Here is a 17542-nt window from a genome sequence, read left to right on the forward strand (position 1 = left end):
GCGGTGCTCTGGACATTTCTCGGCAGTGGACAGATTCTGACATAACACCGTAAGCTAAAATATTTTTAACTCAGGCGCCTGGAAGCGCTTTTTGACGAGTGCCTTGGTGTTTTCAGCCGAGAAAAAAAGCCCAGTGGAAACGGGGCCTAAAAAAAACACATATTTTACATGGTTAAAACCACCTCCGGCCTCCCCCTGGTCAGCCGGGGCGCCTGATGGAGGGGAAGGGAACTGGTTGGAATAACGTGTTCCTTCCACGCGCTACGTCCAACCAGGGAAACTCCCCCCTGTCAGGTGACAAGAAGGTCAGTTGGTACTCCTCTTGGTTGAGGTTGTAAGTTGCTATTACTGCAAAGTTTGTTGTAGTCAATGATGTTTATTGTGCCATTCCGGGGTGGGGGGTGGGTTTGGGGGGAGGGTTATTTTCTGTCTTTTTGTTTTCCATTGTCTTTTTTCTTGTATTGCTGTATAAAATGTAAAATGGATGGATGTACATTGTACTCTGTCAATAAACAAAGATAAAAAAAAAAAAAGAAGGTCAGTTGGCTCTCATGCATTGAAGGAGGCATGAGCTCAGCCCTGGCCTCCCTAGGCTGGTGGGGGGAGTGTAGTGCCCAGGATCACTTAGCAAATTGGCACCGGGTGAAAAAAGGGTTACAAAATCGAGGGATACAAATTATATCGTCGGTGTCCAGGACGAACCAGCTAACTCCATTTTCATCTTTTTTTATTTTTTTCATAAATCAATTGAACACCCTTTACGTCTGTGTAAAAAATCAAAACATTTGAACCAATGTAAAGTATTAAAAAGCGCCTCTGACGAAAACTCCCAACTCCATTGGATCCTCAAACTGTCCGTCAAAAACAAACAACTCCCCCCCTCTCCTCTCCAGTGCTGCCTTTTCACAGCATGAGTAGAGCGCGCTGCGCAGTGAACGAGGAGGAGGAACGCGGATACAAACTCCCCGTAGTCTGTTAAAACTATGCAGTGTACCTGTTTATCAAACTTAGCACTGACGCTAATGTTATGAAAACAAGTAATTATATTTCTAAAATCTATGAAGTGTTTAATGAGGAGAGCAATGTGACAAGAAGAAAGGCGTTCATAGCATTTCTGCCGTGCTAGTTCTACCACCTCTTTGCAGAAGTTATTGTAATATTTAAAGTCCTGTTTATTATTGTAGGCCTATATAATAAGTGTCATGAAGCATCAAGGCATTAATTCACACGTTGTTGTGATGCATTGTGAGCTTGGAGATCCATTGTTAGCTTTTGGGAATTTGTACCCTTTTGAAACCTCTCCCTCAGCAGCGAGTGGAGCTATTGTTGTTTGGACACCTAACTCCATTTCAGCTTGATTTCTGCTCGTCTGAAACTACTAACTCCACTTGCGCTGGGTAAAGTGTTGATTTACCCGCGATTTGGGTAAAGTGTTGATAATATAATGACACATGCAAGTATCTGACAATATATAAAGTCACTATACCAACTTTGATGAGGCAGTATTGCTTTGTTTTAAAAATATAAGGTTTTCTTAATTTCCGGAAAAAAATATATTTTGTTTTTTCGTTTCCTGAACAATGAGCGTTTTGGAGTTAGCAGGTTTGCGCTGGACAGCAGAGATATAGAAAAACCACCTCATGCAGGCGGTGTTCATGCCTTGTTCTGATGGTAACCGGGTAGAAACAGTTCATAAATCAGGCATTTGAATAGGCTACTGAGGTAGAGCTTGCCCAGCCGTTGTCGCAGTAATGGGGTTCACAGATTGTGGCTGGGGTGGTACTGTAATTGTCTTTGATGATACGTTGAGCTTTGACCACGCACCGCCTCTGATACAGTTCCTGGAGGGAGGGCAGCTCACCTCCCACGATGCGCTGGACTGTCCGCACCATCCGTACAGAAACTCTGTTTCTGCACACACGTGGTTGGTAAATTGTAAATGGTGCATGTATACAGTGCCTTTAATCCAAAGCGCTTTACAATGCACATTACATTCACACATTCACACACCGACGGCAGAGGAAACCATGCAAGGCACCAACCTGCTCATCGGCAGCAGTAATAGGGCCGGGGTTCAGTGTCTTGCTCAAGGACACTGCCGCTGCCGCCCACACACATGCCCACACACATGCCCACACACATGCCTGTGTATGTCCGTGTTGAAGGGTCCATAATGTTTGCATTTTACTGTATACTGTACTGTCTACCTTTCTGCTTGTATATCAAATGCACAACAGTTTGGGTAGACAGCAGCAACATAACAACATGGTGAACCTATGTACAGTATGTGCATCATGCATGGATACACACAATTGTCTGTCTGTCTGTCTGTCTGTCTGTCTGTCTGTCTGTCTGTCTGTCTGTCTGTCTGTCTGTCTGTCTGTCTGTCTGTCTGTCTGTCTCTCTCTCTCTCTCTCTCTCTCTCTCTCTCTCTCTCTCTCTCTCTCTCTCTCTCTCTCTCTCTCTCTCTCTCTCTCTCTCTCTCTCCCTCTCTTTGTGTAACAGAGAGCAAGGCTGAGCACATGAGGTTATGGGATGGGTAGATGAAACTGGTCTCTCTTTGCACGCCTCTCTCCCCTGTGATAGTCCACAGACCGGATGCCCACTTTGGCACTGATGCTCTGCCAGGGCAATGTTATACGCTAGGCATAGGGCCTACGCACGCACACACACATACGCGCACGCACGCACGCACGCACACGCATGCACGCACGCACACACAGGGAAGAGAAGAGGCTGTAAAAGATCACTCTTCCATCTGTCCATCTCACTGCCACTCTGGTGCTGAGGACATCAGGGTATGTGTGTATCTCTGAGTAGTCCTACAGGCTCCTCCTCTCTCTCTCCTCTGTATGCGTGTGCGTGTGCGTGTGCGTGTGCGTGTGCGTGTGCGTGTGCGTGTGCGTGTGACGTGTGTTATACGGTATGTGAGTGAGTATATGTAAGTTTGCTTCTGTGTAAACTATATATCTGCAGCAGTTGCACAACAGCAATAGACAGCAGCAACATAACAACATGGTGAACCTATGTACAGTATGTGCATCATGCATGGATACACACGATGGTCTGTCTGTCTGTCTGTCTGTCTGTCTGTCTGTCTGTCTGTCTGTCTGTCTGTCTGTCTGTCTGTCTGTCTGTCTGTCTGTCTGTCTGTCTGTCTGTCTTTCTTTCTATCTGGTGGCTGCCAGTGTGTGTATTCAGCACCATGGAAAGAGGGGTGAAAACATAGGCTGCACATTCAGTAGCCTATGAAAGCTGTTTGAAAAATACATAATCAACTTTTGCCACCCCCTATCATTTGCTGAAATGACGCTGCCAACAGTTGAATCAAAATTAATATGGTGTTAATGAGGAACAGCTCTCGCTCCGTTTCTCTCTCTCTCTCGGATTCTGCTGAGGGCCCATAAAAGACTCTGGCTGTATCCCTTACTTTAGCTTTTAATCCTTAATTCTCATTTAATTAAATACTAAATGATGTGTCGACACTGGATCAATATTTCTGGGTCATTACTGAAAATATTTGTGCAGCCCTGTTGTAACCATAGCAAAACAGCACGCCAAACATCCTGGAAAAAATCAGTACAGCCCTGGAGATACTGTAACTAAGGGAATTCATATTCGGTAGTTTCTTTCTACAGTCTCCACTTGGTGGTAGTATTTAATTATAATAATTATGATACACAACTCCAAACGTGGGTCTCTTCAATGGACCGCCGACGAGGTTTCTGTTGCATATGGTGACAGAGGACACTCCTTCCTTTCACCCAGCTCCTTACGCCACTCCTCCTCCTCCTACAGACGGCTCACTGCTTTGCCTCCCTCTGCTGACAACTGCATTGTGTAGCATCAGAGCTCCATGGATATACCTCTGCTCAACCTCTTTTTACATCCAGCTTGATAGCCCCCATCCCCAGGCACTTTGATGCTAGCTGGTCTTGTGGGCACCTGTGGGTTTCTATTAACCAATTCATATCAAATACAAAATACATCTTGACAATATCAAAATATTATATATTATATATTATAATTAGTAACTTAGTTAATAATAGTAACTTATCATCATACATATATACACACTGTACTTACATACATACATATACTTTATGTATATAATATAGGTTTAGACAATGCAATTCCTTGCAAAACAATATTGCAAGGAATTGGATGAACTTCACCTAGTGACATTTTATCATCTTGTTTTTCAACGTTTTGCTTGTACAATGCACATAATCCACCAAAACAATTCTTTACAAACAACTTTGCAAACAATTCTTTCTTTATCCATTCTTATAAAGAAAGACTTTATCCAGTATTTGAAGTGGTCAAACTAGTAATAGAATACATGTTCTGAAGCATCTTCTATAAAAGCATGAATGGTCTCAGATATGTCATAAAAGCAAAAGGTTTAAAGCCTCAATCTGTGATTTCTTCAACTGGTTGGCTGCATGTAGATGCGTTGTATTTTCAGTCATGACATTTTATTTTTCTTTATTCCATGAGTCTGTCTCCTAACAGGGTCTCTGGTCTCGTTGTATTTGAGCTCATGACTTGCAGATCCATGTGCATGGCTACAATGTAGTCCCACTTAAAGGGACACTTCACCCCCAAAAAACTTTGTTTCAATGGATTAGTCACCCCATGGAGACTTGAATTCATGGATATTTTTATGTTTTTGTCTCATTCCTAAGACAATAATTTGATGACCAGCGGACCGGTAGGCAGCGGTTCCGGTAGGAGACACAACAGAGACTCGTTGTGTCTCCTACCGGAACCGCTGCCGGTCATCAAATTATTGTCTTAGGAATGAGACAAAAAAAAGAAAAATATCCATGAATTCAAGTCTCCATGGGGTGACTAATCCATTGAAACAAAGTTTTTTGGGGGTGAAGTGTCCCTTTAACGCTGGCCATTTCTTGCCAGGAAACCTGCTTCACAGTGATGGACAAAGTACCCAACTCCAGTACTTGAGGCAAAGTACAGATGCACCTGGGCAAATATGACTCAACAACAAGTCGCTCGGTCAAATTTGTACTTGAGTTAAACTGGAGTACTTGCTTTTAAAAATACTTTGTTCAATTTAGACATTTTCAAAGAATATCAATAATGAATATATCAAGTGAAAGTCCAAAGTATCCAAAAATACAAATACTCAAGTAAAGAGATACTCGGAAAATGTACTTAAGTACAGTAGCCTACTCAAATAAATGTACTTTCTTTGTTACTGTCCAAAAGTGCTTAATGCTGGCCATTTCTTTCCACAAAAAACGCTTAAGCATTTGTGTTACAGTGTTTCCTCTCTGATTTGATCTCCAGGATGTGTAAACAGGCTCAGCAGAGGTCACTGCAGACACTTCTAGAAGATCAGCCGAGTCACCTGAGACAGGCCTTTGGTTATGGTGAGAGACCTGCTTGGGACATTGGAGGTGAGGTGAGGATCATAAACGTGTACAGTGTATAACCATGGAAATGGTTCTGTGTGTGAAAAGCCAAGGGGACCTGAGATAGGGACACTGAGGAGAGTTGGAATGAGGATGAGAGAAAGGCTAACTTCTTAATTCTCCTGCATGTTGTGACATTATTCTACGTTATATGTGGAATCAATCATTCTGCCTTTGTGTTCTCTCTTGGTGTGCTGTATTTACTGAACTGTCCAGTGTCAAAGACAAGAGGAGAATGGATCGGAAATAGTCCTAATTTGGTACGAAACAGAGGTTTGGGGGCAAACTGAGGCAGGAAAATAATAAATTTCCCCCTGATGTCATTTATAGTCAATTACTGCATAGTCAATTACTGCATTCAACCAGTTATTGCATTGAGAAACTAGAAGGTACAACACAAATTTGGTAAAGTATTCTGAATAGTGTAAATTATATTCAGATTATTTATACAATTATTCTAACGATCAATTGATTTTAAAATGCTTCATCCACACACACACACACAGTACTTCTCACTCACGTCGCGTTGATTCGGCTTTAGAAATTCACCTTAGCATTACTGTGGGAATTCCCAAACTGCTGTTCCTGTCAGAACGTATCCGTAGCGTATCCTATCAACAGTAGCATTCTCACGGTGTGTTCAGTCTGTTTGCCATCATCACACCCTCCCCCCAGCCCAAGTCCCGGCCCACATTTAATCTCATTCACCATGGCAACGTCTCTTCAGCCCCACATGACCTGTACTGTACAGTATGTTATCCTGGGATAATGAAGCTTTCTGATTGGCTGAGGCACAGGAACGATGTGGGGAGGAAGGAAGTGAAGGCACAGACAGGAAGTAAACAGGAACACAACTGTCCTGACCTTTGCCCTCTAATGTATAGGCCATAGGCTATATACTTTGTGGATTTCCTTTTCCTCAAATATCCGATGGATACCATTAAGGGCGATTGCACTATATGTTAATTTCACTAATTAATTAGCACTTTGAGATTTATCCAAATGTAAAGTGCATTATAAATAAAATTATTATTATTATTATTATTATGAACTACTTACTTAAAACTTTTATTAATTTCCCTTCTTCGTGTAGTAACACAGCACATGTGACTGAGTTTGATTCCTTCAGTAGTAAAAGGAACGAGTGAAAGGTATTGGCGAACACAAACAGCTAAACCATGAATTTCACCAGTTATTTCTGTTATAAAGCAGACACCACTCCCCTGGATTGTGTTGGTTTCTCCACCGTCCCATCTTTACAAAAACGCATAGAACTGTTCTGCATTGAGTGGTTTCCAGGTACATCCTGGTAGAAGTTAGTGTCAGTCTCAGAGAGATTACAATCTCTCAGTCCGCATCCATATTAATCACCGCCCTCAACTCATCCATTTTGATCTTCATCGATTGAACATTTGCAGCGTTGTGCTCTAGAGTGGGGACTCGATTCATAGATCAGAAGACCAGTTTGTCTGACATAATCCTATATCCAAAGTGTACCAGTCCACAGTCATATTTAATATAATCATTATCAATGATGGGAGCTTGTATGAAAAAGCACAAACTTTTTGGTAAACATGTGATGTGATAATAAAGAAGTTGAAGTCTTCAATCTGGAAAGGATAAAAAACGGTAAAAACAACAAAAATAACACAGCATAGCCTGGTGGACTAGCTGCAATGGCTGTGGGCCACGCCTGAAGCAGAAAGAGAGAGAGAGAGAGAGAATCTCAGAGAAAGATAGTTGGAGCCATAGATGTGAGATAGGACTGTCATTCAAACCTATACTGAGGTAAGACAGACAGACAGACAGACAGACAGACAGACAGACAGACAGACAGACAGACAGACAGACAGACAGACAGACAGACAGACAGACAGACAGACAGACAGACAGACAGACAGACAGACAGACAGACAGACAGACAGACAGACAGACAGACAGACAGACAGACAGACAGACAGACAGACAGAGAGATTCAAAGAAAAAGAGTCAGAGACCAAAAGAGAGAGAGAGAGAGAGAGAGAGAGAGAGAGAGAGAGAGAGAGAGAGAGAGAGAGAGAGAGAGAGAGAGAGAGAGAGAGAGAGAGAGAGAGAGAGAGAGAGGTGAGCTCTAAATGTGAGGTATAGAACTCTCATTCAAACCTATACTTACAAGAGGTAGGGAAGGAGAGAGAGACAGAGAGACAAGGAGAGAGCCATAAAGAGAGGGGGTGGGGGGTGCAAAGAAGGAGAGAGTCAGAGAGAGAGAGAGAGAGAGAGAGAGAGAGAGAGAGAGAGAGAGAGAGAGAGAGAGAGTCACATAAAAGTGAGGTAGAGTCATAAAGCATGTTGAGATCTGGGGCTATCTGTCGCAGAAATCTCTTCCTGGCCAAGATAGGAATGTCTTTCATCAATGGAAAAAGGAGCAAGACAGAGAAAGCGGGAGAGAAAGAGGGAGAGAAATGCTTAAAGGGAGTTATAGGGAGAGGTGGTTGGGGGAAGACTAAAGAATGAGAGAGTGAGGGAGAAATAGATAGAGGGAGGGGTGGGTGGGGAGGGGTGCAGAGATGAAGGAAGCTTAGTCTGGGACTAGAGCTCGTATAATGATAATAACAAGATAGTAGGTCGGTCAGGGTGACTGGCTGGTGCATCAAGGTGGAACTGCAACGTCCCCAGTTCCAGTCCTGATGAGGTACCATTTTCACATTTTGTGTCTCTTATGTCTTCTATTGATTCCCTGTGTCTCTCCACTGGCCTGCCCCGCGTAATGCCCAAATGCCAACCCGGCGATCCTATTTTGGGCATGTCATTAGATGTAAAAAAAATCAGCAAATGTATTATGTGCTATTTGTTATATGTTGAAGTAGGGCTTAAAGCAGCACTATGTAATTCCCATTACCATTGAGCTAATAGAGCCGGCCTGCTTGCTCGGGGGATGAATTGAATCTTGACCATCAGGTCAAAATCGTGTCAGATCCAGTGTCTAGGTGGGACATGACCTTTGACACGATCTAAATGTCTCAATAGAAGAGCAGGGAGACTAAATACAACCACAACCAATTGTATAAGTTATACTGAATTAACATGTAACATACAAAATGACATTTTATTCATTAAGAAAAAGTTACATAGTTAGGCTTTAAGTGTCTTAAATGTCTCTTCATGCACATAGTATGAATAGTCATGACTGTCATATGCATGCATGAATAAACAGATATCATTTGGGACACGTAAGTGCTCTGTTTATTTCTGGAAATAAAGGAATATACAAACACAATTTAAGCTAAATCTAAGTTGAGGGCCAGCAAACGCTACTATTAGCCATACTAAGAAACTCTCAACATCTCATAGTGATTAACCAAATGAACCCCAGCATGCCTATTCTGAGGGGGAAATGAGCAGATCTACAAGCTCACAACGCGTTGCAACGTGTAGATCGGCTATTTTTGGCGAAGAGATTTGGTGTACATGGAAAAAAGCTGTCTCAAGTACAGTTGTAACTCAGGTCCGTTTTACTAAGAATAGAGGATTTAAGTGGTTAACCACTTGAACCCCAGCATCCCTATTCTGGGAGCAAAGTTTCCCGATCTACAAGCTCACAATGCAAAGACAAGTGGTGTAGATCAAAAAAGAACGCACCAAGTATACTGTACAGTGCAACTCAAGTCCGTTTTACTAAATATAGAGGGTCCAAGTGCTTAAATGTTACCTGTCCTTATTTTTTATCCCAAATTGTTAAGACAGGCAGTGAGTATCAAACTTATATAAACTTTTCTAATAGTTAAAAGAGAAAAAAAGGAGACACATACACAATGTGTGTGTGCACATGCGCACACAAGCACGCATTCACTCACTCACTCACTCACTCACTCACTCACTCACTCACTCACTCACAGACGCACGCATGCACGCACGCACGCACACACACACACACACACACACACACACACACACACACACACACACACACACACACACACACACACACACACACACACACACACACACACACACAGTACCACCATGTGTCCTTAGATAACCCAGCACACAGAGAGTCACTAATGACCAGCTAATCAGCTTTTACACATAGGTATCTGTGTGTGTGCAAGTGTATTAAGTCAGCTACTGTGAGTGGTGTCCATTTGTGCTTCAAAGTGTGTGTGTGTGTGTGTGTGTGTGTGTGTGTGTGTGTGTGTGTGTGTGTGTGTGTGTGTGTGTGTGTGTGTGTGTGTGTGTGTGTGTGTGTGTGTGTGTGTGTGTGTGTGTGTGTGTGTGTGAGCGTGTGCACAATTGTCCCTTCAGCTTTGTCCATTCACTAATTGAATTGCTTTAAAATATTCAGCAGCTTGCAGGCAAACAAGGCATTGGATTGAGGACGAGTGTTTTGTCTCATATCATTCTCTCTCTCTCTCTCTCTCTCTCTCTCTCTCTCTCTCTCTCGTGCTCTCTCTGTCTCTCTCTTCTCTTGGCATTCCAATCATAACTAAAGGAGCCATAGGCTTTTAGGAATACTTGAGTGATTTCATATTCAAAGTTTTATCATGGCACAAGATTAACGAATGGCAATGGCAAAACTAGCTGTGTGTGATTCTGCATGTCTGCATGTCTGCCATGACTACCTGCCTGTCTGTCTGTCAATCTGTCCTTTTGTCTGGCTGCCCGCCCCTCAGTCTCACCCTGAGTCCCACTCCACTCCAGGGATTTTCTGCACTCCATTCCGAGCTTTGGGGCGAGCCATGAGAGACCTACAGTGTTAGTTTACGATCTTCACCAGCACACATGTATTATCTGCCTCACCCCCTCTCTCCCTCAGTCCATTCTTCCTGCCTCAGTCTCATCCCACTCACACATACTCTGCCACTGAGCGAGCGTGTGCACACGCTCTCTTCTGCACCAGTACTTCAGTGAGTAGCCTACTGTACTTGCACTGCACAGCAGAACACATTTCTTTTGATGGGCTCTCTGTAAGAAACCACGGTACTAGGGGTGCGACAGTAATCGATCTAATCCATTAAATTGATTATTACAAAAATTCTCACTTTTTTAAAATGATCAATTCTAGGAGGAAATTTTAAATTTGATGTTTTTCAAAAGTTTGCAAAAGTTTCCAAAAATACCAAAGAGAAGCTTACAATCAGCTTGCGTGACACGTTGTACAACACAATATAAAATAGGACTTAAAGGGGCACCCATTTTCAACCTATCTATATATAATTGGTCCTCTGCTCATTAATATGGCACCATTTCTGTCTACTCACTCTGTGTCTCAGAGGAGGGCTGTGGACAGTTCAGAAACCTGCCTACCAGTGACATCAGCGGAAGGCAGGTTTGGAATTTTTATTAAATTTTTTGTAATGCAAGAACGATGGCTTCTATTTCAGCATAGGTGTCTGAACTGTACACAGCCACAACTTACTAATGAGACACAGTGTGAGTACCAATTATATGAAGATAAGGTTGAAAATGGCTGAAGTGCTCCTTTAAATTAGTTTTGACTTTGTTTTGTTTATTGTAATATGGAGTAGTCAGGGGCAACATTCGAAAAGCTCAGGAAAAATAGTGACAAAAACATTGCCTAAGCATAACTGGGTGGGGCATGCGTTTCGAACTTGCATCGTTTCCGACTTGCATCTTTCCCGAGTAGGCCGGTGCCCAACGGTCTAGTCATTCACACTGAGTGCTATAACTATAACTATAAAAAATATAGTTTGAAAATTTGTTCTAAGTCAAGTGGATGGCAGAATTCACACGAACTATAAAAAAAATACAATGCTGAACAATATAGTTATATAGTTATCGTTATAGTTATATTAGTGCTCAGTGTGAACGGCCCTTAACTACAAATGCACAAAAACTCTGTCCATGTGTCCATGTGTTCGTCTGTCGTTCACGTATCGGCGAGGACTGACTGGCCTGGAATCCCTTTTTGGGCAAGCCTGACACGAAACTCCATATACGGTCATAAAAAGGACACAGACAGACTCTGCAAACCTGTACAAAAGGTATTGCACAACAGGGTGGGGCATGCAGTAGGCCATCACAATACTGTTCATTTAACTATGCTAAATTGCACACAGGACAATCTTTTGTAAACGAGTTTCATGAACTTCATTGTTGAGAGTTGTAATGTAAGATGTATTAAAGTGGAGCCTTGTATAAAAGTTAAACCAACTTTATATCTATGGCATTACAAATGAGAGATGTACTGTAGTTGCCAAGCTGTCAAAACACTGCATTTTAACGATTAGAATTAGATATGTCAGTGAATGATATTTATTGTATCACAGCTACAGGTGTGTTTTTCTGTTTGGTGCATTGTTAGAGACATAACAGCACTTCTCTTGTTTTTGTTCTGTGTCACCGTGACATAGCAAAAAGGCATGAGAATAACAGTCATTAAAGGATCAGTGATAAGTGTGTGTGTGTGTGTGTGTGTGTGTGTGTGTGTGTGTGTGTGTGTGTGTGTGTGTGTGTGTGTGTGTGTGTGTGTGTGTGTGTGTGTGTGTGTGTGTGTGTGTGTGTGTGTGTGTGTGTGTGTGTGTGTGTGTGTGTGTGTGTGTGCGCGCGCGCGTGCGTGAGTGTGTGTGTGTGCAGTCATGGACATGATATCACTCGCGTCACGTGTGCGTGCGTGCGTGCGTGCGTGTGCACGTGTGTGTGTGTGTTAGTGTGTGTGCGCATGTGTGTGCATGTGTGTGTGAGTGTGTGTGTGCAGTCATGGACATGATATCACTCAGTGGTTGGCCTCTTCCAGCTCTCAGATGTGGACCTGTCTAGATGGTGTCATGATGACACGAAAATATCACTGAGTTCATAAATATACGCATTCTATATTTGGAATGTACAGCAAAGAGCACATTTAGCTAATGTTGACAATAATTAGGTTTATTAAAGTGGGTCTGTGTGAATGTGTGCAGCGTGTGTGCGTGTGTGTGTGTGTGTGTGTGTGCGTGTGCGTGTGCGTGTGCGTGTGCGTGTGTGTGTGTGCGTGTGTGTGTGCGTGTGCGTGTGTGTGTGTGCGTGTGCGATAGGGCATTCACAACTAATGATTTTTACTAGTCATTTGACCAAGTAGTAGTCGACTAGTCGAAATTTACATTATAATTATTATTATTTTTTAAACAAAAAAAAAACGTTTTTTGTTTTTGTTTTTGTTTTTAGGGGGGGGCATTTTAGGGGGGGGCACAGACATGCAGATTGCCATCCTACTACTATATTACTATTATTATTATCCTCCTGCCCTTATTTTTATGGCGTTTTAAGGAAAGCGCTTCTGGCACAGCATTGCCCAATAATAGGCTTTTATTGGGCATACTTTTGACCCCCTTTTGATAAAAAATAAAGTCAGGAGGATAATAATAATAGTAAGATGGGCCATTACTATGGCATTAAAACAGATTACAAAAAATAAAATAAAAAAAGCTTTTTTTTTTCATTTTTTTTTTCAACTATTCGACTAATACCAACAAAGTCGACCAGTGGTAATACTAGTCGACTAGTTGGTGAAAGCCCTAGTGTGCGAACGAGCGTTTGTGTGCACACAGATGTGTGTTTCTGTGTGTATTGATGACGGGGAGTTAAGATACAATAATAAAAAATGGACACATTGTAAGCACATTGTAATGCATGAGTCATAGACACGCGTGTGCGTGCACCTGTGTGTACACCTGTGTGTGTGTGTGTGTGTGTGTGTGTGCGTGTGCGTGTGCGTGTGCGTGTGCGTGTGCGTGTGCGTGTGCGTGTGTGTGTGTGTGTGTGTGTGTGTGTGTGTGTGCGTGCGCGTGCGTGCGTGCGTCAATGCATTTGAGTGTGTGCATGCATGTACACATGTGTGATCGTTGGCAAATTAACATATTTTGAAAGAAAATGAGATGTTTTTCCTTAATGAGAGAGGGCATATGTATCTCATTATTGTGCTATTAGCATAATTACCCAGCATCCTTTGTAATCACTACATGTGGATGTGTTAATGGTGTGTGTATGTGTGTATGTGTGTTTTACTGATTATTATGCTGTTTTATTGTCATAAATATTCCCTTCCCCCACACTCTTTCTCATTCTTCCTTTTTCTCCCATTCATGACTATTTTATTATTATTATTATTCATTTGGGAATTCTGTCTCTCTCACAGACCCTTCACCAACAATGATGAGCATATGACAATGTTGACTCCTTTCTACACTTACAAGGAGGAAATTCATCATAATAAGAACAATCCAACATTTCGGTCTTCAGGGTGAAGAAGGCAGCCTTGCTGTCCGAAACATTGGATTTTTTTTATTTTTTATTGTTCCCTAGTCCTAAATAAAGTTGTGCATCAAGAGCTACGACAGTGTGCGTGATTTTTCTTTGATTACATAGTGTATATTTATCACTATTCACTGTGGATTGACTGTTCTGTTCTACCCACATGGGGTTTATTGTCTATGTACAATTGGACTATATTTACTTATACCTACCTGTTAATATACTGTTAGTGAACTTTGACTACACTTTATATCTACACCCCTTTCACCACGCTAATGCCCAGGCAGTCCAAGTGCTGAGGGCCAAGCAAGATTTATTTAGTGTATCTGGTTTCTGGTACTCTTTTCCTAATCCCCATGTGTTACCAACTTACTTACTCTTTTTCTTTTTTAATGTTAGTAATATGTGTTACTCGTACCTGCATCTATTTTTTCTGTATCTATCCTGTGTCTGTCTGTCTGTCTGTCTGTCTGTCTGTCTGTCTGTCTGTCTGTCTGTCTGTCTGTCTGTCTGTCTGTCTGTCTGTCTGTCTGTCTGTCTGTCTGTCTGTCTGTCTGTCTGTCTGTCTGTCTGTCTATCTATCTATCTGATTTCCATCCCAATCTCTCCAAGTACTTACATTTTTGTTCTAAACACACATGTGCATCTGACTCAAGATGTTGTCTTTTTCCTTTCTATTTCCTTAAAAAAAATAATATATCTAGCTCCCACTGTAGGTCTCCAGTCATTTTGTTATTTGCAACAAAACCCGAAGAAATGAAATTATGTTTCTGTCACATGATCACAAAATCACAAACTCAGATGCATAAACCTCAGTAACTAAATATAAATCACCCACTTCTCAAACTAAAATCGATATAAAATTCAGAATCTGAAAACATTCTACTAGGGGGGATTAAAACGGATATTATTGTACGGAAAGTATGAGCATTCAAATTAACTTGCCCTACCAATAACAATACACACTCACGAGTAACAGAATAACAGAATAGAATATTATAATATCTTACCTGACATCTCTGTAAGGACATGTATATGTGCTTGTGTGTGTTGTATTTGTCTGAGTGCACGCACTCCTGTGTGCTCGCACAAGTGCTCATGAACATCTGTTGTGTGAATATGTCTATATACTGTATTTGTTTCATTACCTCGTCCCTCTATCACACATTGAGGATGCGATCTGTTTGTATGAGTGTCTTTGTGGAAAAACAGTATTCCCTCCCAGTCCGAAGAAGGACTCGGCCAATAGATGGGACTCCTCTGGATCAGTAAAAGCGTATCCATTTATAACTCAGAGTGTGTATGTACAAAGAAATGGAACGTTACAGGTCCATTTGGTTACATTTGTACACTCTCTGAGTTAAAACTCTGAGGATTTCACTGTGTACAATACAACAATGCAACTCACTTCTCAAAATCTGAGTGAGTGTGGTGGCTGCTCGGTGTTTGCTGCCAAAGGTTTGACTGTTGCAGTTATACTGGTGCAAACATTGTGGTAACAGTGTTCACCAGTATGTATGTGTGTGTGTGTGTGTGTGTGTGTGTGTGTGTGTGTGTGTGTGTGTGTGTGTGTGTGTGTGTGTGTGTGTGCGTGTGCGTGTGCGTGTGCGTGCGTGTGCGTGTGTGTATGCAATAGCATTCCTGCATGATCTCCTGATCCCTTGTCGCTGTCGGCCAACGCAAACAGTTATTGCCCAAGTCCCCAAACCATGCCACAGGAGGAATATGCACACATGCACACACTTACACACACAGTGGTGTCATTTAATTACATCTAATTAAAATATATTATCATTATCAATGCTATTATTTTTTTTTGTAAAATGTTTTCTTTTCAAATACACATTTTGTTTCCATCAGTGCCGAAATCTCTTGTACACACCCAGACGGCCACAGAAGTACCTCCACTCTACTGGAGGTACTTCTCAGTCTTATGGTATACTATGCGCTGTACCAGGAGAGCTACTGGGTTGCCAAGACAGTATTGTAAAATACATTGTAAAATACAATCCAAATACAAGAAAATCGTCAAGACATGAGTCAGTCTTGATCTTACAGAGGCAAAACGAAAACTGAATAGTGTAATCTGAATAATACAATACATAAATATTGTATTTTGTGAATTGTAATGTATCAAATCTACCGACAACAGCTGTTATCTCAAGTTGTGTGTGCGTTTGAGAGAGAGAGAGAGAGAGAGAGGGAGGGAGAAAGAGAAATAGTTTTGAGAAAAACTGAGTGGGTTATCCAACTTTTCTTATTTGGAAAGCCTTTATGTCACCCTAGTTGGAAAAGGCTTCAGAACCAGAGCTTCAAAATCTCCGGAGAGAGAATCCGCCGGATCCCATTGGTTCACCGATCTGTGCTCCCGCCCCCGTCCCCGCGCCCCTCCTCTTCCCCAATGTGCAGCATTGAGAGCCCTGACGTCACAACATTTGGAGCGACGCCCACTGCACTCTGGTTGGTTGGGGAAATCACCCACTTCCTATGCCAGGAACATCAACAGGCTGGTACAGGCTCTTATTTTTGAGCAAAACGCGAAGGAAAATAAAAGCCTGGAGATCGAGGCTAGAGCTTCTGTGACTGCGTTCTGCTATGTTGTCAGTCCATTTTGTGTCAGTACTTTGCGAAATAAATACATAGGTTCAAGGCTGTAATTGTTGTAAATGTATAGAAGTTGTTGTAAATGTATAGAATCTACCGACAACAGCTATCATGTTAAACAGCATAGCGTAACACTGGCATAGAGGGAAAGCATTTCACTATAGAGTTTGCTGCGTGCTCCAGTAAACATATGTCAATCGGCAGGGTTTGCAGGTGGAAACTGGTGAGGGTTCATGTCCTGGTGAGGGTTCATGTCACTGCACTAAAAGAGGACTCCTACTGGTTGGTTTGTTCAGCAGGGAGAGGAACTGGGGAAGATAACACGAACCTCTACCATTGAACCTCCTCCATTGGAAGAAAATAGGGATTGATAAGAAAGCACTGCATCATCTGCTTATCAGACGAAGATCAAGACACCTTCAAGATATGAGGTATTTCTCTGTGTACATGTGCGTCTATGTTTGTGTGTTTACTTGCAATGATGCTAAAATACCAATTCTGTCAGTCACCAATGCACTACCACCACCACCCAGCTCTCCCGCTCTCTGTCAACAATTAGCGGGCTCTCGCTCTCCATTCACTCCTCCTTTTCTCCTTCTGTTTATCCATCCCTTTTACGCTTTCTCCCTCCCTCGGTTCCTCCTCAGACCTCCCCCCTTGATCATCAATACATCAGCTCCATTGATTCTCTCTTCATCACTTCCTCTAAGGCTCTGTCAGGCACATTAAATATTTAGAGATAGACAGTCTAATGCAACAGCCTGGCAACCTCACCAATGAGAGAGAAGAGAAAGAGACTGACTGACTGACAGTGACAGAGACCACCCACCTACTGCTCCTGGAAGGGGGACTCACCTAGGTCTACCCACAGAGTTATACAATAGTTTAACAAATACAAAGTTTTACATAAATATATGCTGTATCTCATAGTGGGGTAAACATTAGAGGGATGCATGGATGTTAAACCGTAAGTGTACTTGTGGGGTTCTGGTATTCAGGAAGCAGCAGAGCAAAGCAAACTGGAGGGATTCATTCATTGTAGTGTGTGTGTGTGTGTGTGTGTGTGTGTGTGTGTGTGTGTGTGTGTGTGTGTGTGTGTGTGTGTGTGTGTGTGTGTGTGTGTGTGTGTGTGTGTGTGTGTGTGTGTGTGTGTGTGTGTGTGTGTGTGAGAATGCGTGTGCGAGCGTGTGCATGTGGGTGTGCATGAGTGAGTGAGAAAGCGAGACACATTTTCAGCTTAAACAGGTTTTTCTATTTTGTTTATTTGGGTTATT

Source organism: Gymnoscopelus braueri, assembly GCF_963280865.1.
Source record: "Gymnoscopelus braueri genome assembly, chromosome: 2".
Classification (NCBI taxonomy): domain Eukaryota; kingdom Metazoa; phylum Chordata; class Actinopteri; order Myctophiformes; family Myctophidae; genus Gymnoscopelus; species Gymnoscopelus braueri.